We start from the raw sequence: 24,909 nt of genomic DNA on the forward strand, positions 1-24,909 counted from the left end.
TTTTTCTTTCCTCTGGGCTATAAGTTATAATGCTCCATTTTGGATTTTTTTCCTCTACTCTGCAGGCAGTTACTGATAGAGATCTTTCCTGGAATAGTAATAGGAAAATAATGTACAGCACAGCTGACACACCACATTCTGGGCCGTACTGAAGGTGCAATCATAACTTTCAATAAAAAAAAAAAGTTTATTTTGGTAAGATAATATCTTTCCAGCTGTCCTAACAGATACGAATGAGAAATGCCCTCTGTGGACAGAACGGTGGTGGGAAGCCGTCCCAGATCCCCAGGGGTGTGCCCTTGGAGAGGAACCCTCGAGCACTCGCATGGAGGGCTGGTGAGATCGCTGCTACACCAGTAAAACCTGCTCTGTGGGACGACACCAGGCTAGTTTTTTATTTGTGCTTTTGTTTTCCTTTCAATCTCTTTTCAGTTTCTGTTTCTCAAGTCTGGAAGCAGCAGGCATGTAATTTTGGTAGAATCTTTCTCGGTGAGTTTCTAATTGTTTTGTTGTTTATTTAGAGTGTGGGGGTGATTAATAATGAAGAGACTAGTACCCTTGGTTAAGACTGGGCAAATTTCCATTTGTAGGTCCACCAACTCTCCACATTCTATGAGAAATGGAGAGTTAAAGCAATTGCCCAGGTAGTTTAGGCAAAAAGATATAAATAGAGGATAATTAAGCGCTTCCTCCCGCTCCTGCTTGTGTCTTCGAGGTAATTGCTGCAATGTTCTGCTTCAGTCTGGCTGTGGGAACCTGAGCCTCTCATGGCTCATGGTGACTTGTATTGTAGACTAGACTCTGTCCAGCTCAGTAGGCTCTGACTTCTCTTTATGTGGCAAAAGAATATATATATATATATATATATACCTAAATATATGTATTTTAAACATCTCTGAGAGTGTTTTATTTATTTTTTTTAGAGAGTGGGGGTGGGGCAGAGGGACAAGAGAGAAAGACTCTTAAGCAGGTTCCATGCCCCACACAGAGCCTGACACAGGGCTTGATTTCACAACCCTGACATCACGATGTGAGCTGAAATCAAGAGTCAGACACTTAACCAACTGAGCCACCCAGGTGTTCCTATGGCAAAAGGAATATATAATGTTTTCTAAGGTATGTAGATAGACGTGATCTAATTCCTGGTATAAAACTTACCCCTATAGCTTTGTTTCTTTTGTTTTTTTTATGTTCTTAAATCTCCAGCATAATTTGGCATCAATATATTTAGTTCTATTAAAAATTCTCCACGTTTTGGGGCACCTGGGTGGCTCAGTTGGTTAAGCGTCTGCCTTCGGCTCAGGTCATGATCCCAGGGTCTTGGGATCAAGCCCCACGTCAGGCTCCTTGCTCAGCGGGGAGCCTGTTTCTCCCTCTGCCTCTCCCCCTGCTTGTGTGCTTGCACTCTCTCTCTCTGACAAATAAATAAATAAATCTTTAAAAATTAATAAATAAATAAAAATTTCTAGGTTCAGATCACACAATCATTTGCAGTTAACTGTGACATGTATTCACGTGGCTTTTTATCCCCTTCCCTTCTTCCTTCCTTTCTTCTTTCCACATTTATTTAGTATATATAATATTCCAGGTACTGTGTCACATATTAGAGAAACAAAGTCAAACAATAATCCATATCTTAGTAAAGTCAGACTACAGTTGTTGGGGAGATGGACAAGTAAATTAATAATTATAATAAACTGTGGATGAATATTTGGATAGAAGCTGCTAGAAAACAATACATGATAACATGCTAGTACTCGGACTGATACATTCATGCATACAGAAAATACACAAAACCAAACAAAAGACCAAAAAAATAGCAAAGCTTCCCAGAAAGGAAAATCCAGAATATTGACCAGATGCACATCATATGATTTAGTTGTGTTTAGTTTTATACGACATGAACATAGTATGTAATTATTGATGGTCTAGAAAAATCGATTGACTGGATAAAAGAAGTTTAATCTTTTTTTCTCTCTCATTGAATTATAAATTCCATTATGGTATGGGACATATTTATTTCATCTTTGAATAATTTATATTTCATGACACATAATGGATGCTTAATTAAAATGTTTGGAGGAAGTACCACAACTGTAAAAAGTAGTGATACTTTTTATGAAGAAAAAGTATTTATAAAACATATTACATACCTCTCTGTATTAGTAAGGACAACACTGCATATAACTATCATTTCTTTGAGAATAGAGCGTCACTATTATGAATAATAATTATTTAATTAAACTTTAGGTGTACATGCAGATAGAGATATAGGAGGGTAACAATATGAGGAAGTACCTCACATTTTGTTTCTTGAAGAGATCCCTAGGTTGCTGAATGAATGATTACTTTTAGTTTATTTTCATGTATTTGTTTTCTTTCTCACCTATGTAGAAGAAAACCAGTGTACTTCTTGGCTCCAAGGGAAATATAAAACGGCTATTTTTTCCCCAATTTTCGTTTGATTTGTTTTGTTTTAAGTAGCCTCCACACCCAGTGTGGAGCCCATCATGGAGCTTGAACTCGAAACCCTAAGATCAAGACCTGAGCTGAGATCAAGAGTGGAACGCTTAACTGACTGAGCCACGCAGGCACCCCTCCAAAGTGAATCATGGAATGAAAATACACCTCTTTCTCTCTAATGATTTCCTTATCCTCCAGAAAATTCTTCACTCTAATTGCCAGCTGATTTCTCAGTAGCACAAAAATCATTATCTTTTTTTCTCAACCGGTCACTATTAACATATAGACTAATATATTTTTCCATATATTTATGTTAATATTTATTGAACACCCACTATGTATCAGGCATTGTTCTAGGAGTTGAAGATACATCAAGAAACAAAACAGTCAGAATCCCTAACTTCATTTAGTTTATGATCTAATAAATAACTGAAGAATCTCTCTGTTTTAAGGATGTATGTTAGTGCAATTGGGACAAGAACACCTATTATTTAAAGATTTTGTAATATTTTACAGTTGACAGTGCTCTTTTAGAGAATATAATTTCATTAGAATCTTACAGATAAGATAGGTGGGTAGGTGTTATTACTATTTTTTACTTTTGCAATGTACAAATGCAGAAGTTGGGCTTTAACAAAGTAAATGACTTCTCAAGGTCACAGGTATAAGTAGCTGAGCTGCTTGAATCTAGGATATTTAAATATTATAAAACTGCCTCAATAATTTTTAATTTAGAAAATATTTTATAGTCATTATTTAATGTGTTCTTCACAAGGGTCTATGTGGCACTTATTGATTCCTCTCTGATCTTGGTACCTGATAGTGTGGAATTGGGTTATTTGTCCAAGGTCATCCAGCTGGTAATGGTAGAACTGGGAATCTAACGATGTTCATTAAAAAAAAAAAAATCTCTATGTTAAACACCAGACAAATATTTCCTTAATCTCTTTATATTCTTTTAGGCAAATGGAATCCTTAAATTTCATCATAAATATGACAGAAATGGTTTAATACTTTATGGATTAATATCCCATTAAATCGATTTTTGAATAGTATTTCATATTCTGAATAACACTCAGGTATACAGTTTGAATAATGAAGTGACAGTGGCAGGCAGCAAAATCACAAAAATATTATGCAACACATTCTGCTTTTCAGAGTATATTCTACAATTTTCTTAGGTGAACCTATCATTCAGATAAGGCTTTTAAGAAAGTACATCGCAGATGCCAAAACAAAGTTAAAACAACCAGAAGAAAAAAACCCAACAACATCCAGAAAATCAAAGCATGACTCTAGCCACCCATCCATTAATACATACCTGTAAACATAGAGCTAGAAGTGTACATTATTTTTTTAAAATTTTTAATTGAAGTATAGTTGACATATACTTTTAGTGTCAGGTGAAGAACATAGTGATTCAACAATTATATACATTATGAAATGCTCACCATGGGAAATGTAGCTACCATCTGTCACCATACAAAGTTATTACAATATTATTGAGTATATTCCCTGTGCTGTACTTTTTATCCCAAATGTACATAGTATGTTATTTTCAATGGATGGGATTTCTAATGGTGCAGTTTTTATTACATAAAAGATAGCAGATTGATACACGCAAAAGCTTGTAAAGGTATCCTCTCTCTCTCTCTCTCTTCTTTCTTTCTTTCTTTCTTTCTTTCTTTCTTTCTTTCTTTCAAAGAGAGAGTGTTCATGCAAGGGGGGGTAAGAGGGGCAGAGGGAGAGAGAGAGAGAGAAAGAATCTTAAGCACGCTCCACGCTCTGCACAGATCCCAACTCAGAGCTGGATCTCGTGACCCTAGGATCATGACCTGAACCAAAATCTACAGTCCGATGCTTAACCAGCTGAGCCACCCAGGTAGCCTGGTATCCTCTTTCTTCTTAAACTTAGTGGTTTGACATTATTACTGTTTGGCAAGCAGGAGTAAATGGGACCACAGTGTCGCCTGCTTTGTAGAAATATTCCAGGGGACTCTAAAATGCCAGTAATTTTCCTGCAGCTTCATTGTTTGATGACTTACTTTCCATGGACACACTCAGTCCTTAGGTTTCTTGTCCACCTGCCAAGTGTGAAAGCTGCGTGTTGAGAGGCACATAAAGAGCGTCTGCACTTTGTTAATAGGAAACACTTTGTTTCTATGAAACCATTTGTTATCCTTCTTGTATATACATGAATGTTGCCCTGGTTGCCCTGGATATTTTTATGGTTTCCTTTGCCAGTAGATAGCCTAGTGGAGGGCCCCTTGCCCAATACTGTTTTGAAGAAACCTCAAAATTACAGTCCATCTAATATAGCAATGCCCTTGAGGCTCATATGGTCAGCAGGACTCAGATTGCCCTTCTCCATGAATAGTCTAAACAATCTGATAAAGTATAACCATCTTATACTTTGTTCTAAGAAGCTATTGAGGTCTTTAGGGTAAGGGTAAGGTAGGTGTTTGGTTTTTGTTGGTAAACGTACAGCATATCCAGTTAAGTTTGGTTAAGATGAATTTTTGTAACTGGGGTGGGAGTAAGACTGCCTGTTTCTGCTCACTCTTTGCCCAAAACTCTGTTATAATAGGCAAATTCTACTCAGTCCAGATATCTATATGTAAGAATATGCTGGAACGATTCTTTTCCTTGAGATTTTATGATGTTGATAAAAGAATTATTAAGAATGACTCATTACACTCTAGACTGGGGACTATATTCATATTCTGTATAGATAACTCAAGTTTAACTAGGGGACCATGGAAATAACTTCTACACTTAATTGTTCTGGATGCTTTGTATCTTTTCACCCTTTAGGTGATTTTTTCAGGTTATACTACCTGAAATTGATATTTTGTTTTGGAATGCTTACTAACAACATCTTGGTGCTTGCATGTAAACATAGCCAAAATTCACTTTATTTATTTTTTAAAAGATTTTATTTATTTATTTGAGAGAAAGTGAGAGAGAGAGAGCACAGAAGCAGAGGGGTAGGGGCAGAGGGAGAGAGAGCCTGCTGAGCAGGGAGCCCAAGGACATGTGGGGCTGGATCCCAGGGCCCTGGGATCATGATCTGAGCCAAAGGCAGACACTTAACCGACTGAGCCACCCAGGTGCCCCCAAAGTTCACTTTACATAGACTGTTTATCAGTAGATTTCAATGGAAACTTCACATTCCTCCAATATGCTTGCTGCTTGATTTGCTTACTAGTTCTTGTCTTTTCCTGCATTTGTCTGTACATATTTAGGTAAGAGGTTTTTTGTTTCTGTTATATATATAAAATATATATTTATTATATATATATAACATTTGGTTAAAGTTACGAGAAGCTCAACTCCAAATGGCTTAAAAATTAAAAGGGGTTAATCCACTCACGTAGTTGAAAGTTTTAGTAGTTGTGTGGGCTTCAGGTTCTGTCCAGTGAAAAATCCAGCTCTATTTTTCTGTTATTTTCTTGGCTCTGGTTTCCTGCAATTTTAGGTTTGCCTTCCGTCTGGCTTGTCTTATGATTATTAATGGCTGCCAGCAGCTGTCTGGGATGACCTGTTTCTCCATTCAGGTTTATAGAAAAGAATGAAACCATTGCTTTCCAAATCATTGAAGTTTTCCTCTGAATAAACCATGGATGCTCAGAGGAAATGAATTTAACCTAACTGATTTATTCTAATCAAGGCTCATCCTTGGAGGAAGTCAGTTGCACCAGAGATGCGTGGTTTCTATATAATGGAGAATGACAGATACTTGTTGGGAAGTAATCCAAATGCCCGATGTACTGCATGAACTTAAACAGGAAATTTGTTTATATTTTCTTTGTTGTTTGTTTTGCTACTAATACTGGAGCAAAGAAATTTAGAGGAAGGTTATTGGGATCTTCTTCATGAGAAAGTTACATTCTTAATGGTAACCATGATGAAAACAGATTTTCTCCTTTATGTAAGTACTGAGACACAGTGTTGGCAACTGCTTTCTACAGTAGTTGGTATGGTGTAACCAAGTGGTTTCCAAAATATGCACACACCCCCTCCCCAGTCATGGCAGGCCTCTCCTGGGAAACTTCAGAAATGCAAAGACTAAAAAAGAAACTCCGAGACTGGGGCAAATCTGAGTTTTAACAAATACTGCAGTTGATTCTGATCAAGTTAAAGTTTGAGATCCATTGGCCTAACAGTCACTTCAACTGTCATTATCCTGTAGTTTCCACGTGTACTTGATAGGATCATTTACTTTCATTTAATTCCTATTTGAGATTGGGGTGTATCAGACAACTGAGTCTCAGATAAGTTATTTCTTTGTTATACTCTGGTATATACCAGTAAGATTTTGGATTCAACCAACAGCCAGTTCTGCTATAATAGTCATATTTTAAAATGTGAATTTGTTCCAATGCAATTGATTTATTAAGAAACAAGTTTAGGGGCACCTGGCTGGCTCAGTTCGTTCTCTTGATCTGGGGATTGTAAATTCCAGCCCCACGTTGGATGGAGAGATCAATTCAAAGTAAAATCTTAAGAAAAAAGAAAGAAGTTTAGCATGAGACAAACTTTGCATTTGCATTTGCTTATACATGATTTCATCTGCCAGAAAAATGAGGTGAATGCAGGTGTGCACATTAATAAAGGGAAATCTCACTAAAATAATGTCAGGAGGTTTGGCAGGGGGAACTTTCAACTGTAAACCCAACAGGAAGAGACAGACCTTGCAAGCCAATACTGCTTTGCTCTCCCTGCAGGAGCAAGAAATGCTTTGCTCCTCCCCCGGCAATAACCCAGCCAATGAGAGACAGGCACAGTTCAGCCCGTGAAGAAGCCATTATACCTCAACTCCAGTTAACTCCGTGGAACTTTTTGTTGATAACAGTCCCCCAACTTCTCACTTTCCTCTCTAAAAGAGCATTCCTCTCCTTTGTTTGGTGAACATGCCCGTGATTTAGCTCGCTTGTCCCGGATTGTAATTACTGCTCTTCCCCAGTAAACCCGTTTTTGCTGGTAAAATGACAGGCCATTTTGTTTTCAACCTTAACATAAGGAACAGCACACAGCTCAGCTGAGCCTCATCGAACACGCAAAATGTGCACGCAGTCAGTAGCCCCCCCCAATCCACATCTGGTGTCGCAACTTCCCACTGATTCAGAAGACCTTCCTTCCAACACCTCACAGTAACTCACAAGCCGCAGCCCTTCCACAAACCAACCTCGGGGCGGTTTCTAGGTAAAGTGCCATATTTATTGTAGTATATATGTATTTCTTATCTATTTAACAAGTGTAAAACTGTGCTACCATTTTTACTAGGTTCTTCTCTTTCCTTTTTTATAAAATGTTCTACGTGACAAAAAAAAATTTTTTTTTTGACAAATTTTTTGAGTATCATGCCCCAATTGCATTCTTTTCCACAGTGTGGAGATTTTTAGAAACACAGATGTTGCATTAAAGCAGAACTGAGTGTAATTTGAAGAAAACTTACCAACTTAGACATGTTGCAATCCTTATTTCAGGGCAAATTTTTTGTTTTATAATCATAATTATTTTGTTTCCTTGTTAAGGCACACAAAACTGAATTTAAAGTTGTCACCATCAGAGGGTAACAGCCTTAACATTATTTACCACTTTTTATATTGATCTATGTTGTTTGAATCTAAAATAGCAGCTTTTAGGTACTAAACTATATTAGTCTATATTAGAAAACATTCCAAAAACATTGCATTTCTCCTTAGTTTCATCTTTCTGATAACCAGTTATCGTTGTAATATGCAAATACCTGAAAATGCTCAAATTTTTCTTATCTTTTTGGAATAAAGGTTTGTTGATAAGAGCCAAAAGGCATTTAAAGAATATTAGGAGTTTAACATAACATTAGGAAGGTTTAATAGCAAAGGCTGTTATTACCATCATTATTACTGTTATTATTTCCTTGAATATATATTTCTTAATGCTATTTACCCTATTCCAAAAGATTTTTATTCTTATATTTTTAATCAAGTCTTTAAGGAACGTAAAAAAACGCTTCTCAATTATAGTCATTTGTTATTGTATGAAGGATGAAAGTTCTTTGGTAATAAGCTGTGTATATGTTATGTGCTGACTTAAATGTTGTTGTATGAAAGTGACTCTTTGGATTTATTTATTTTTCCGTATATGCCCCACCCTGTCTTACCCCCCTATCCAGTGATGCAGTGCCAGGGAAACATGAGTTTCGGAGTAATAAGAGCTCAGGGAGGCAATAATAGCACCTGATGGCCCTTTATAGCATTTAGCAATCAAAGGTGGGTTGTCCAAAATGTACTTATCCCGAACAGAAATACAGTGAAACTGCTAAACTTTATCTTTGTAATTACTCATTGCTTATGATTTTGTTGTTTGCATATCCTCTATGTTTTCTAGATCAGTATTAACTGTCTTAGGTTTCAATCTGTCTTGATCTAGACTCTGTTGCCTAAATTGCGCTGTCAATTAAATGCTTTGCGATTATGATGAAAAGCATCATTAGAACTGTTAGAACAGAGGTCTACAAACAAAGCTGTACCCCATGGAGAGCAGCTTCCATCACAGAGCCACGAGCCACAGCTGGGTACAGTCTGTATAAGGGCAGGACTGATGATCACTCAGTGTGGAAGTCCCTTACACGTATGTTTCAATACAGAACACCAGGCCTGTGTGTGTGTATCTGTGTAATTCACTTCTTATTTTATGACAAGAGAATAACAATTAAATTAGGTTATACAGGATGATCCATTAATACATTTGTTAATTGGGGAAATTTTGATGGCTTTGTTGATCTCCTATGGTTTGATCTCTTAAATCTGTAGTCTTTATTCTCACTAGTGATGCACAGTAAGTATTGAGGCATTTGCATCTATAAATATATCTTAAAATATCCTATTTTATACTTTGTACAATGAAAAAGTCCCCTGCAGTCGTCTCAATAACTTTCATTAATATTTTGCTTAGAGTCTAATAAATCATTAGACATAGGGTCCAATATCACCAACAGAATACTCTTTTCTTTTCTTTCTTTTTTTTTTTTTTAAGACTTTATTTATTTATTTGACAGAGAGAGAGAGAGAGGGAGCACAAGCAGGGGGAGCTGCAGAGGGAGAGGGGAAAGCAGGCTCCCTGCTGAGCAGGAAGCCAGATATTGACTCAATCCCAAGGACCCTGGGATCAAGACCTGAGCTGAAGGCAGACACTTAACTGACTGAGCCACCCAGGCGCCCCGAAAATACTCTTTTCCAAAATAAAACTAACAGTATTTACAAAGATATTCACATTTAAAAAGTAAATCGAACACAATTACATAAATCAGGTCAATGGGCCAGAGTCAGTTCCCAAAAATACAAATTTGTGACTTCTTCTTTAAATAGTCTAAAAAACCTCTGAGGAAACATCAAGTCACTAACTTCCTTATTTTTGAAAGATTTTTTTCCTCACTGAGTTTGTAGTCTTCTACTTGTCACCAAATACCAACTGGGCTTTAAAAAAGGAAAGGAGAAAAAAACCTAGACACAAATGTCAATCATGCATGTAAACTTTTGGCATTGTATAATGAAGTACCCTTAAACTCTTGGTGAATAAACATCTTGAATGCCAAATGGATTTTCAGGGGACACACACACTGCCATTCCTACAGTTCTAAAGCCAGTTTCCAAATTCTAAATTATTCTTTCATAGTGTATAAAACCTTTAAGTCTTCTGCAGAAAGTCCTTATTTTAATAAAAAAAAAAAACCAAACCCAAAACCTTGAATTTTGAAAATAAAAGCTTATATTTTAGAGAATTGGTGAGGACAGAACCCATGAAAGGATGCTTTAATAAATATAAACTGCTGGAGGGACGCCTGGCCGGCTCAGTCAGAAGAGCGTGCAACTCTTGATCTTGGGTTCGTGGGTTCAAGCCCCACGTTGGGTGTCTAGGTTGCTTAAAAATAAATAAGTAAATTTTAAGAATAAATAAATACATGTAAACTCTTAGGGAGAAAATAAGATTTGAAAGACAACAACAACATTCTGACATCTCAACGTGATGGAGCATTGATGACTATGTGCTGAACGGGAAGTCTTTGTTTGCTGGGTCTGACTTGTTCACTGACTCCAGGTTTGACCTTGGGTGGATCATTTCATTGCTCAGGTCCTTCTTTCTCTTATGTCAAAAGAAGATATTTGTCTGCAAAATCTGAAGGTCCTTCTGTTTCTAAAATGTAAAATTATCATTTAGACACCATGATGTTATTTTTAAAAATTATTTAAATGTTTACAGGAAGAGATTGTGAACACACATCGTCTACAGAGCTATTGTGTGGAAAGAGTCTAAGACCATTTCAGAGGTGTCACTGAACGTTCCATTGCTCTGAACCAATCACTACTAAAGAGGGGTGCCATCTCTCTCTTAAAACTGGTTTGTTTGCCTCAAATACTGATAGAGGAAAGAGTACACGAATGTCCATTGTAAAAACACGGACAATTAGATGTAATTTATCATAATAGATCGGTAGATAACAGGGACCATTACCTACATATTACTTGTTAAATGTAATGCCCTCTAGCACTCGAGTAATTGTTTCGAACCTCTCATTTGTGTATGTTGTTTATCTTGAGTAAAGTTTACCTCAAAGATCAGTGCCCCGAGTTAGTCAGGAAAAGGTCAAAGCTCTTAAATCAGTCTGACGTACATCAACTAAAAGCCTCAGAACTAGTGGCATTTCTTGGTAGAGCCTTTCAATTGCAAGGTACAGAGAGAGAGAGGAACCATAGGGCAGGTATTTTTCTATAGTAGTTCGATTTAGAGATTGTGAGAGTAGTAAACCATTAATGGAATATAAAAACATTGCAAATACATATTTTTGTGCTTGTTTGAGGGCTGTCTGCCACCTTGACAACGAAGGGGAAAATAATGCATTTGTAGAGTAGATAAACCTTGCATCTCTGTGTTTCCTGGGCCTGAAATAATTGGCAGCGTGAATCTAAAATGCAGACGCAGAAAGTCACCCTTTGATTTGATGCCTTTTTTTGGCTTTTCATGTTTTTATTTTGGTGCATTTTTTCCCCCTGATATTTCAAATATTACCTTGGTGCTAAAAAATCAAGAGGGGAAAATGCGGGCAGAAAAAAACGAGAAAAATCAGCTCATTACTTCTTTCCCGTGTGTGATTGGGCTCACGTGATTGGTGCCTTGGACTTTGTACTGTCATTTCACTCCTTTCTCTGCAGACATCAATACTAGGAAATGAAAAGCAAAATTCTAAAGTGTGAGGAAAGGCACCAATTATTTATGTATGCACATAGTTTGTGAGGATTCCTAGCTATTGACCTGCAGGTAGGTGTCTAGGCTGAAGAAGATTGAAATGTGTAGGTGGCTGGGCTGTAGTTTTACATTTATTGCAATTAATATCTAAAGCAGGAAGGAGAAGACAAATTGTCACTCTTCTTCCTTCCCCCACTTGCCTCTGCAAAAGTAGGAAAGAGACGGGATTGCTTTCTACTTGAAATAAGACATTTAAACTAGAGTGAATTCAAAAATCCTTAGGCATTTTCCTCAAAGTTTCCTTCAGTGAGAATTGATATGAATCAAAAATTCATATTTAAAAAAAATGGCAGGGCCATTGCTCCTAGCAGAGTTATCTGAATGATTTGCTAGGTCAAGCAATCTGTCAACTGTTTTCCTCTAGATCAGAGGATTCGTCTATCAGGCCAGATTCTTATCCTGTATAACGTGGAGCAAAGTTATTTTTGGAATCTGAGAGTGCATGATTTGAGACTCCTAAAGGAGACTTTCTAAGACTTGACTTCTAAAAACGAGTGGATATTATAGTAAAATAAAATTCCTATGCTAAAGTACAGCTGTAAAATCTAAAATGCAGTTTGAATACATTCAGAGTGAGTCTTCAATGCTTTCTCCATTAAATAAAGAGATTGCAAATTAAAAGTACTCAAAAATTGCAGTTGACATTCAGGAACTCATTAACTTCATTCTTTTCCAAAATCACCATAGCAATTAGTCTAAACTTTAATTGACCAAAACTGTTCATCATTAAAACACTGATTTTTAAAAGACTGCTTTTTTTTTCTGCCTTGGACTTATATTTTTTAGAATTTTAAATCCATTACTCCGAAATGATCAAACATGTTTGCATTTGCATTTTATTTGTCCAGAGAAGACCCTCTCACGCTGGCCTCTCCTGCTTGGTCAGAGGTCGGTGAGCGCCCTGTGCCAATCAGCTATAGATTGCATGACAATCTAGGTTTCCCCAGAAAACAGGGAAAAATGTGTACACAGCGATCCAATTTATATTTAGAAATCTTGATGGGATCTTTTTGCTAATTCTTAGATGTTTCTTTACGATATAATCTTTACATTTTCATCTCAGTTTAACTTTCTCGGTTTAAGATATCACTTCCTTTTGAACAGATTTACCACCTTAAAATTGCCCACCTCAACTTAAAATGCACAAACTCTTATAATCCTTCCCTCATGTGTTCAGTGAGTCATTTGTTCATTCAACAGCATCCAGTGCTGACACTGTACTAGCAACACGGAGTAAGAAGAGGAAAGGGAGGTGTTCTATGATTAAGAAGTGCTTATAGAAGCCATGGAAACAAGTAAGTGCATTTAAATGTTAAGAGAACAAAGGCAGCAGAATATGCAGGTCTTGCTTGGGGCCAAAAGGAAGGTTTGGTATTTACCCTCTGGGCGGGGGAGGGGGAAACAGAAACCTGTGGGTGTAGACGATGCCTCACTTGAGTGTTCCGAGGTGGAATGAATAACATTGAACTTCTCAGTAGTCGCCCTGGATGCTAGAGATACTGGAGTAGTGCCTTTAAAATCTGAGGGAAATTGCTGTTCAACACAGAATTCAATAACCAGACCACTATTAGTCAAGTATGAGGGTAGAAGAGCAAGGTTTTTCAGATACACAAGAATTCAGAAAGCGTGTCCTCTCTGTCAGACACTGGAGAATCTCTGCTATCAACATGAGAAATGACAAAATATCCGTTGATGAAGAGAATGGCAGTGTTCAGTTGGCCTGAAGTGTTAAAAGAGGGGCCCAGGAGTAGCTAAACTGGGAGGTGGCCAGAGGCGTATCTGGAAATTACTATTCTTTAGTGGAAGTCTTTTTTATTTATTTTTTATTTTTATGGTATTATTTTTTAAATCTTGAAAAATTTTTAACGTTTATTTTTTAATCTTTCTAAAGGTTTAATTAATTAATTACTTTTTAATCGAAGTAGAGTTGACACACAGTGTGACATTAGTTTCAGGGGTACCACGTAAGTCTTTTAAAATAGGCACACGTATTCTTTGAAAGATGATGTTAGAGAATTATATTTAAAATGAATGAGAAGTGAATGAGTAAACGAAGATGGTAAGTGAAGTGAAGTTTTCTTTTCTTTTTTTTTTTTTTTAAAGATTTTATTTATTTATTCGACAGAGATAGAGACAGCCAGCGAGAGAGGGAACACAAGCAGGGGGAGTGGGAGAGGAAGAAGCAGGCTCACAGCGGAGGAGCCTGATGTGGGGCTCGATCCCATAACGCCGGGATCACGCCCTGAGCCGAAGGCAGACGCTTAACCGCTGTGCCACCCAGGCGCCCCTGAAGTGAAGTTTTCTTAACCATGAAAGGAGAAAACACGGAACGTAGCTAGAGGAGAACTTAGTTTTGAGAGATGGTTTTTTCTCGCTAAATGAGGAAGGATGGTGCTACCATCTGAGGGAAAGCCAGAGGAGGCGATCGACTACGCGGTAGAAATAGCGTGACGGCCCAGGTGGGTAGAAATGATTCCGTGGTCCTGTGTGCGGCAGAGTCCCACTTTGCTTCACATAAGAGCACATGCTAATAAAATAATAGCACATCTAGAAGAAAGAGGATTGTAAAACTTGGTGAAGATCTGGACAACACTGGTGGCTTATAGTTGGGGGAGCTGAAAGGGGGATTGCCACACGAGATTGCCAAGCATATGGATGGCCCAGCTGCAGAGACAAGGGTACACCGTTAGTGGCCTCAGCATTAGCCGCACCTATGCTTATTTCTCCTCCAATGTCATCACAGCCCGGGTGTAGGTACTAAATTTAGATTTGGGATTTGCCCAATGGGTACAAACAGGGGATAAGGCAGGGGGTGGTCCAAAGTCAGGAGAAAAGGAAGTGAAACTATGCAAGAATGACAGACGCGATTCAGAGGGAGGGGTTGAAAAACGGGAGGGCATAATGCATTGAAATGTCAGTTAGGGTGGGATGAAAGGAGCCCCAAACTGGAATGACGTGAAATTGGAGTCCAAGGAAGAACAGAGTCGGGAGGAGGACACTCGGCATTGGGACTGACTGTTTAAAAGAATTGCCATTCAAAGGAAGCAAGAGCTGGTGGAAAAACCAACAATAAATGCTCCAAGCTGCTTGTGTGGAAGTAAGAAAAGCCGAGGGAGGTGCATAGGGAACGGTGGAGCCCTTCAGTTTTGGAGAAGTTAGACTGACTTAGAGCCTCTTTGCTGTTTCCCTGCATTTCCTTCTTGGGGATGACATTTCTTGGATGAGTCAAACTTCCACCACATTAAACTATCTGTGGGCGATAAACCACTTACTGGGAAGTCGGCCTTTCCCGGGTCTCTACCTTGGCACCAATTTAACACCTTAGTCCTTTCTAGCAAGGTTATTTTTTATTTACGTTTTCGATTTCCTCTGCATTTCAGTGATAGTTGTCTTGGCACACAGTCCCAGCTGCAGACAGCTTTTATTTTTAGGTTTCCCTATTCAGAAAGAGTAGTCCCTGTTTAGGGATTTCGCTGTCATTCTAAGCTTTCCACTGAGCTACGACCCTGCAGCTTTCTTCAAATTCAAGTCACTGGGGAGGCCTTTTGAAATGCTGAAAAGACAAGACAACATTTTGTACAAAAGAGAAAAAGTGACCAAAAAGAGACTCCAGAACCAAGTAGATACCAGAAAAAAAAACAGGGAAGTAAAGACAGTGACAGGAGCCAAAAGGACAAAAGACAATACATCAAATCCTTAATAAGCCAGCCAGGAGCACCAAGACGAAGGGCAATAACTTAGAGCTAGAGGTTTGCAAACAGGGAAGGAAATTCTTGTTTCATAATTCCCAAAAGTACCACCCAGGGTACTACAGGTCATAAAAATGCTTCCCATTGTTAAAATAAGGAAGTTATTTTCTAGTCCACAATATTAGTGAACTGGTTAGTTTTGAGGACTCTTCTTGAAACGCTTTCAGGTATAGGTATTCAAAGGGGTGAGTACGTTATTTGAGTGAAACAATCTTATGTTGAACCTATATTTTAAAAAAGGAATGGTAGAGTTAGGTAATGTGCCTAGATGTTAAACATATATTTATCCAAGCATTGCCCTATTTTATAAAGAATGTTAGAATCCCTTTCCCCAATATTTAGCAATCCTAGCTTTGAGGCAGGAGGGACAAGCTGATATGCTGTAAAGTAACTATAATCACATATAAAGGTACAATTCAGGGCATGTATGGTTTGCCTTTAAATATGGATGTCAGGGGCAATATGTACTTGACATGATCCCCAAAGATGCCACCTTTTGGTCTGTTTGAAGAGCGTGAAAGTAGTGATGGTCAGAACAGCATGCAGAAAGTGAGTTACACTGCAATTGCAAAGCCGCAGGAGGAAAGTCCTGGGTAGCATTAACGTTCGTGACTCCCAAGCGAGCCAGAAGACTTTAAGAATGATTTTTCAACACTTTCTTAAAAATAAAAGTATTTTAGTCTTAAAAGACATCAGCCACTTGAGGGGACTCATAAGAAACATGCAAGGACCACCTCGGTGCCTCTATTAACCATTTAAACTAACTCAGTAGGCTCACCTAGTGCCCCCACCCCCAGATTGACTCCTGGTTCGTGCTTCTTGCTCTCATCCTATGCCGTAGCTGCAGGGGGAGAGGGAACGAAAGAAGCAGAGGTGGGGAGCAGGCTACTCAGCCCAGGGTCCAGTCCTGGCTTCATGTCAGATAAGTCCTGCCACGTCTCTTCCCCACTGTCTACATTTCTTTGATTCTCCTGACAGCCTGCTCATTGGTCAACACATCTTGCTTTTCCCCTTTCATTTCTGCTGATCATCCAAAAGCTGTTGGCCGGGTCCTCCTGACTTGCTGTGACTTCCCGTATTTATTTCTGTTCTCCTGATTCTTCTTTGTTAACCCATTTAAGGAAATGGGTTACCTTTAAGATATGTTTCTCCCCAATTTTAGTGCTTCTCTTGACCTCCATGTTGCCCTGCCCCTGGATATCCTGTTGTAATTAACAGTTGTATGAAAGAAACTAACCAACCAGTAATTGAAATTCATAAAAACGAAGTGAGAAATCTTGCAATTTTTTTTTCAATGTGTCCCCATAGATTTGACTATCACCCTTTACACAGGGGTATCAGTGGCATTAAGCGACAAATTACTTCGGGGGGTTGTACAATCAAGCCCTCCGTTCAGATCCAGTTAGTCACTGGTTCCTACTTGTGAACTGGTATTAGTTTCATCTCATTTGCCAGTAACAACAAGAATTTGGGAGACAAACCATAGTTACTATAAGATGTAGCTTTGGAATAAACTAGGCTTATATCCTAACTCTACTATAACTTGAATCAGGGTAACAATAATAATACTTCTCCCCTACTCTTATCATAGAGGTTGGTGCATACAAAGCCCTCAGTATGTATTACTCTTATGATGATGAGCAAAAATGTGTAATAAATTGTCAAGAGTTAGACTGACTTTTAGAGGGACTTTAGCAGATGCTTGGGCTCCTTGGTGTCTCATATCTATGGCATTCTCTTTAACCCTAGCAAAATGTATCCGTATCCTTTGTTGACTATGCTGTTCTCTAGAATGTCTGTACCTACACTTCCGGCTTCATGGAGATACTGTCCCTTCCAACAGTCTCTGTCGACAGATCCTACCTGGTGTGACAGTCCCTGTCCATCAGATGCTTTCTTTCTGTGGCACATAGACTAGAGTATGTCTTGCACATTTCATCAGCTGATCTTAGGAACTACTTGGAAAGGTTCTCTCCTGAATCTGACAACGCTCTGGCTGAGCCATTCATACCTCATCACCAAAGACCATCGGGAACAAGGTCATCAGGAAAATGGCACTCACCTCATCTACTCTCTTTATCTTTTCCTCATAATGACGAGCCTCCTACTCCCTATGCCCTGCCCCTAGAGCTCTTCCTTGCCTCTTACAGTACTTGCTGCTGCAGATTGAACTGGTTCTTTTCAGCATATCTCTCCTTCCAGATGCTAAGCTTTATGAAAACACAGAAAATGTACATACCTCTTGATTATTTTTTATTCCCAGTTTCTAGCCCAAAGGTCAGCAGTCTTGAGCAGCGGTTGAGAGCTTGATCTGGAGCCAGGCTGCCTGGTTCCATCGATGACTCCACCCCTGCTGTCTGTGCGAATTCAGGCAAGTTACTTAAATTATTTGTACTTCGGTGTACTTGCCTGAAAAATAGGTATTTTAGTAAGAGTGTTTACCTTTTAGGGAAGATTAAATAAGTTCATATGCAAAAAGCACTTAGGATAGTGCTTGGCACAGAGGAAATAGCTATTAAAGTAGGTTCTCAATAAATATTTGATGGATTAATAAATGCCATGGTAGGTCCGGGCATCAGCATGCTGCAGACATCATATAATCAATCTGAATAATTTGGGCTGCCCTGAAAGCCCCTTGGTTTTTTTCACACATGTTTTCATTTACTGCCTTTTAGGCGTTATTGTATTTGTGTCAAATCCACTTGTCTAAACATTTAAGGAAGCAAAACAGTGCTACATAGTTTTCAAAACCATCATAATTTGACTTTATGGATTTCTTGAACTTCATATACAAAGTACTTCATTGCTTCATCTGAGGTTTTATGTGGCTGATCAAATCCATTTATTTAACAGAAATGTGGTCATGTGGTGTGTGGTGTGTAAAGAAGGAGGCTAGATTAGTGTGTGTGTGTGCGCCTGTGTTTATTTGTCTGTGTGTGTGTGTTTTGGGAGTGGAGCTGGCAATGCCAAACATGAACAAGATCAAGTTTCTGCTCTATGGAATCTTGAAATTTAATAACAGAGATAACCATGCAAACCTCTAACTAAATCACAAAGCCCGGTCCTCTGAGAGCCTGGGAGTATCTGCATCCTGCGCTGGGAAAACGTAATCTTTCTGTCTATAATTTTACCCAGGCTGGCATCTGAGCTGGAGTGTAGGCTCCTAATGTTTCACGTTATCAGTCTGTATAATGCCCTACATCTCTGTAACCGAAATAACACGTTGCTCTATTAGCACAATATGAAAAGAATGTTTTTCCCCTGAAAGGAACAAAAGTGGTGCCATGAAGCTGTAGAAAAAGAGAAGTCTCCTAGTCAAAAGACTTTTCCTAAAAGGATTTCCTAAGAAACATTTAAAAGTATTTAAACAAATGACTGAACAAATAAAACATGGTAATTGAGTAGAGTTTTAGCGTGCATCCCTTCCGTATTCTCTCATCTTGGTTCCATTGACTTTTAGTGAATCACTTCTTGGGTTATTTATTTTCACCCCTATTTTATTGTGATACTAAGAGAATTCCCAGAGGGGAGACTATAGAAGTCTGTCAGCAGCAGAGTCTATGCTGGCAGGAAAACTATTCTATAAAGGAGAAAAGAAATGGATTTCCTTTCCCTGTAGTTCAATATTTTCTTCCTCTACACATTGGCTAAATTCCTCCGTCCTGTTGCCTCACAAATGTCAGGGTTGGGTTGCCCCACTCTCAGACAGCTCTCTTCATTATGATTATCAGTGTTAATGCCATGTCATTAATCCTCATGGGTATACGGAGGCCTCGCACTGAATGAATGGGGAAGGTCACCATGGAAACATTTGTCTCCATAGCTGACTCACTGCATCCCCCATAACTGCTGAACCACATCCTGTCTGCCATCTGAATTGCAGGGGATGAAGCCACAAATCTGGCATCTCCTACAGGACCATATTCTTCATGGAAGCTATTAAAAATCTATGCCAAGGAGACATTCCTCAGACGCAAGGTAATAATACCATGTGAGATAGGTTTAAGTGGGCGATGCTATGCAATTAGCTGTTAACACCTTTTAATAAACACACGCAGTAAACATAACCTGTGGTTTTTCAGCTCCCAGTTACCGCACGGTCTTGTGGTCTCTGGAGATATGCATTGGCAAGGAAAAAAGCACCCACATAGAAAATAAGCAAAACACCGGCACTCTCAGATTTCAGAAAGGCTCCCCCCTCAGGGGTTCGTGTGATCTATCAGTCTGTAGCACAGCGGAGGGGAATAAAATGGTCTTTGCTGGATTTTCTTTGGCTGTTTCAATGAAAAAAAGCAAGCAAGATAACCCATGTAGAAAAATCGCATTTGAGGACTGCAGACTTCTTACTTAACCTTATCATGAGAAGGCAGGATATCATTATTTCCTAGATGGGAAATTAGGTCTATGCGGGGAGATAGCAGGCTTAAATAAAATCACATGAGAACTACCGTGCACTTCCCAGCCACCTCAGCACAGCTAAGCAGAGCCATCTGTCTAGGCTTGCTATGTTCGGCTGTAATTATACAAATCTAGGCCCAGCAGGAGAAGCGAGCATGGGAGTGTACAGGGGATCAGACTATTTCCAAGCCGTGCGTGTTCGCTAGGTCTTCGGAGGCAGGGAGGTCCTCATTCCCGTTTGTACCTTGGATCCCAGATGGAAGTCTTTAACAGTAGACGTTTACAGAGTACTTGCTTACACATTTGCCAAGCCATACGCGTTACCTCATTCGAGTCTACAGATTATCATATGAGGTAGGTAGTAATCTTCATTTGATGGATTAAGAAACTGAGGCTCGGAGAAATTTCGTGACTTCCCCATGGTCACATAGCACTTAAGTAACCAAGCTGGGACAGAAACCAAGGCGGTCAGCCTCCACAATTCATTTACTTAAACATGAAGCCTTATCTTGGTCTCTTGTGGAATTATATTTATTCACCCCTCTCCCTATCCACCTCTCTCCCTTTCCTTCCTCCCTCTCTCCTCTCCTCCCCCATTCTTGGTTGGTCTCTCTCTTATCTCCTTCTTGCTGCTGTCCCCCAGCTGCCTCCCCTAGGGCGAGCCCCATTCCCCCTTTGTTTTCCCTCCCTCTCATCACAAAGTGGACACCACCCAGCGGGTTCTAGGACAAGGCAGCTTAGTCTCTCCGAAACTAATTTCTACCTGTAAGGAGTAAAAACTAATCTTTGCTTCCAGATCCCTCCCAACCTGCTTTGGTCCCTCTGCTACCTTTTCTTCCATAGGCTTCCAGTTCTCTTGTACTCTTTTCCCTATCAATATTTTCTCAGAAAGAATAGGACATCTTAAACTCATACAGTGAATTCAGTCTCTGTGTTTATTAATGTTCTCATTTTATGAACATTTGCTTCTTTTATTTATTTTTAATTTAAACTTTGTTTTTGAAATATACCATATATGGTGCAATGGACTGAAATGAGTACCCCTTCCCTCAAATTAGTATGTTGAAGACTTAACCCCCAATGTGACTGTATTTGGAGATAGGGCCTTTAAAAAGGTAATTAAGGTTAAATGAGGTCACAAAGGAGGGGCGTTATTCCAATAGGACTAGTCTCTTTATAAGAAGATCAAGAGATCAGAGAAAAGGCCATGTGAGGACAATGGAGAAGTCAGCCCTCTGCAAGCCAAGGAGACAGGCCTCAGGAGAACCTTGACTTTGGACTTCCAGCCTCTAGAACTGTAAGAAAATAATTCTCAATTGCTTAAGCCACCCCCATCTCTTGAATTTTTGTTATGGCAGCCCTAGCGGACTATTACATGTGGAGGATACAGAAATCTTAAGTGTATAACCTGACAGATGTTTACATATTTATATACTCATGAAATCACTGCAGATCAAGAAATCGACTATTTTAAGTACCTAAGGAAACTCTCATGTCCCTTTCCACTCACTTTAGTAGCTTGTGCCGGTATTTTCAGATCTGCCTGCCTACAGAGAGGGTGTGCTTAGATCTATCCTCTGTGCTGTGGAGGGGCTCTGCCTCTGCAGGCCTCTACCGTGTTGGGGGCAGGGACCAGGTTTAGCAAGGCATTTGGCTCAAGATCAAAAGCAACATTCTCCAAGCTGTTTCACAAATGACAAAGATGATGTCATAATCTTCATCTGATTTCTCTGTGTATACTCAACTTTTTCTGAATTGGAGAGGGAAAAGGGTACCTTTAGCATCTTAAAACCTAACATCTTGGTGCTTTGCTGGGCCCAAGTTTGGAATTAAAAAAAAAAAAACCTTCATATTTTTATCATGAAATATTTCAAATATTCAAAAACATGTAGATACCTACATAATGAACCTACCACCTGATTTCAATAAATTGAGGCAATTTACTATATTTACCTCTGAAAAAGATTTTAATTCAAACTATATGGTAAATCCCAGTCTCTTTTTATTATGCTTGAAGTCTAAAGGCTTTGGGTCTTGCAAATAAAGACTGCCCCTAACTGAATCAAATAAAAAACACAACACAAAACTCCCATAATTTCCAGCCCCATTTTTATTTGATGTATTTTCCATCATATTGCATATCATCTGTTAATCTAATTAAATGCCCCAAGGCTCAAATTGGTAAAGTTTGAAACTTTTCACTTCCTTTGAAATGTGATGAGGATCCTGGCTTGGTTTGGATTAGACCTCTGATGAAGGAAATGGGAACAACTGGAAATTAAAGCAGATTTGGAACTGGCCTGCATGACTAATGTCTTTTGTCTTACTTCGCAGCTGCCAGGCGGGAATGGTCTTGGGATCTATTTACTTACCTATCAATCACTTCAGTGATACATATAGGAGGACAGAGTGGTGAACCACCCCTTGAAGATGGGGGTGATTTACAAGTGATTACAGAAAATCTGAATAGATTTGAGAGGGGGTGAGCAGCATAAACTCTTCAAAGAATTGCTGAATGAGTTCAGAGTTGACAAAACTATTACTGGAGAATAGTGCCCATGAAGAATCCTGCATCCTGAGGGAATATGCTCAAAAAGTGAGAAAATTGGGACCATAAGGGGAGACCGACAAATTGAACCATATGAAAGGTAAGCCAGGCAGAAGATTACATTCAGGGCAGGGTTTGTTATTATTTTGGGGAGATTATCCACTGTAGGATGGTGAAGGTAAACTATGGATGATTTTGAACATAAAGAACTTAATGGCTTCGTGTGCTTACTCCGGAGATCTAAAAAGGATGGTGGAAAATCAAATGGCAAGGCCTGGAGAGAGAAATTGAGAGATCATAAAAATGGGGCAGAAATTAGTCACTGAAAGCCTGCAAATGATAAGAGCCCTACATAAAATAGAGGAGAAAAGAGACCAATTTAAGAAACAGGTGAGACCGTTAAAGGGTGCACGCCTTGATTATCTTGTGCAATCATCTGTTAACTCCGAATTTATCAATGTGAGTGAGAGACCACGTGTATTTCAGTAATAAGAAATCCCAGGCTACAGCTGCTGAAGAACTTACAACCCATCCTAGTGTCTGAGTAAGATGTTTCTGCGGAGACACAACAGTAATTGTAGAGAAATATAGGTACGGACTTTTATTTCTTTAAAAAATTAACTCACAAGGGGAAGATAATTGGATTTCATACTTTAACTCTTTGGACCCCACTTGTAAAGAAATTTAATTTTTTTATTTTAGTTTCTTCCAGGGTACTTCATAAGAGAGGTAGATCTCAATGCGTGTATTCCTTTTGCAGCATTCTATTGCAGCATCTTTGTGTTGTCATTTAGTTTTACTGCAGAACTTCTAAAGATCCATGTTGAACAATTGGGCTGGAAAGAACTTGAAATAGGAGATAACGTAAGAAGTGTGTAGGGTATGGTGTGATTTGGAGCTAATTTATTCAGTGAATCTGACCTGTTGTAGACCTTCTTGGGTATAAAGTAAACTATCCGTTAGTGTTCATAGAAGAATGCACAAATGAGCTATGGTTGCTATTAGGGAGGGTCCTTAAGAACAGAGGAGTAAGATTTTTCACATAGATTTTGGTCCTTTGGCAAAGGGGTTGCCATTTCTGGCTGATCTGTTTGAGAATAATGAAATAAGTGAATAAAAGCTGTTAAATGTTAGAGATCTGTCCTGTGCCAGGGTAATTCCTCCAGTCTCTATCCATCTCTTCAGTTTGTTCATTTCAGTGATACAGTCTTAGGTTCACTCTGCCTGTAGTCTGCAATCACATTTGCTGGATATAAAAGTGGTATTTTGAGATTATTTAATTCCAATCTTATACATGGAGGAGAGATATTATTTGACAATACCCTCAGTAACATTCTACTTTACTCCATAAATGACTGAATAGAACTAAAGTAAGTTTGCAATAAAATACTAATATGCATAAATAAAGCATCAGTAGTATGAATATATAAATTAGGACACAGAATATAGACTTGGACAAGGTGGGGAACAGAGTATAGGATCTTATATAATGATCATATTGATAGCTAACATTTGCTAAGTGTTTATACTACCCAATTCATTTTGGTAATACTGGAAGCCCCATTTATTTTTAAGATTTTATTTACTTATTTGAGAGAGTGAGCACAGGCAGGCAGAGGGAGAGGGAAATCAGGCTCCCCACTGAGCAAGGAGCCCCATGTGGTACTGGATCCCAGGATCCTGGGATGATGATCTCAGCTGAAGTCAGATACTTAACAGACTGAGCCACCCAGGTGTCCCAGAAGTCCCATTTTTAAGATGAGGAAACCGAAGCACAAGAAGTGTAAATGACAACAGTCAGAGAGAGGTAAAGCCTGAGTTCAGGATCAAGTGGCCTCGGGGTGGTTAGGTTTATGTGTCAACCTCACTGGGCCAAGACACGCCCAGAAGGCTGGTAAAACATTCTTTCTGGGTATGTCTCAGGTCTGGGTGTGTCTCAGAGCTCACGAAGAGATTAACATTTGAATCCGTAGACTTGAATAAAGAAGATACCCCTAACCAAGGCGGGTGAGCATCATTCAGTCAGTTGAGTCCCGAAGAGAAACAGAGAGGTGGGAAAAGAGTGAATGCACAGAGCAGACACATCCGACACATCCATTTGCTCCTGCGCTCAGACATCAGTGCTCCTGGCTTTCAGGCCTTTGGACCCAGACCTGGTCTTATACCCTCAACCTCAAGCCTGTCAGGCCTTTGAACTTGGATAGAATTATACCACCAGGTTTCCTGGTTCTGCCACTTTCAGATGGCAGACTGTGGGACCTCTCCACCTCCAAAACCACATGAGCCAATTCCTGTAATAAATCTCCTGTGATAAATTCCTAAATAAATATCTATATGTATCCTATTGGTTCTGTCTCTCTGGAGAACCCTAACTCTTGGTTGAACTCAGGGTGGTGCTTTTAACTTACAGTGCACTGAAAATTTATTAAAACAAATTTGGCTTTGAACTTCCTGGAAAAC

This window comes from Ursus americanus, chromosome 11, assembly GCF_024610735.1.
Source record: "Ursus americanus isolate L20-20 chromosome 11, mUrsAme1.1.p, whole genome shotgun sequence".
Lineage (NCBI taxonomy): Eukaryota > Metazoa > Chordata > Mammalia > Carnivora > Ursidae > Ursus > Ursus americanus.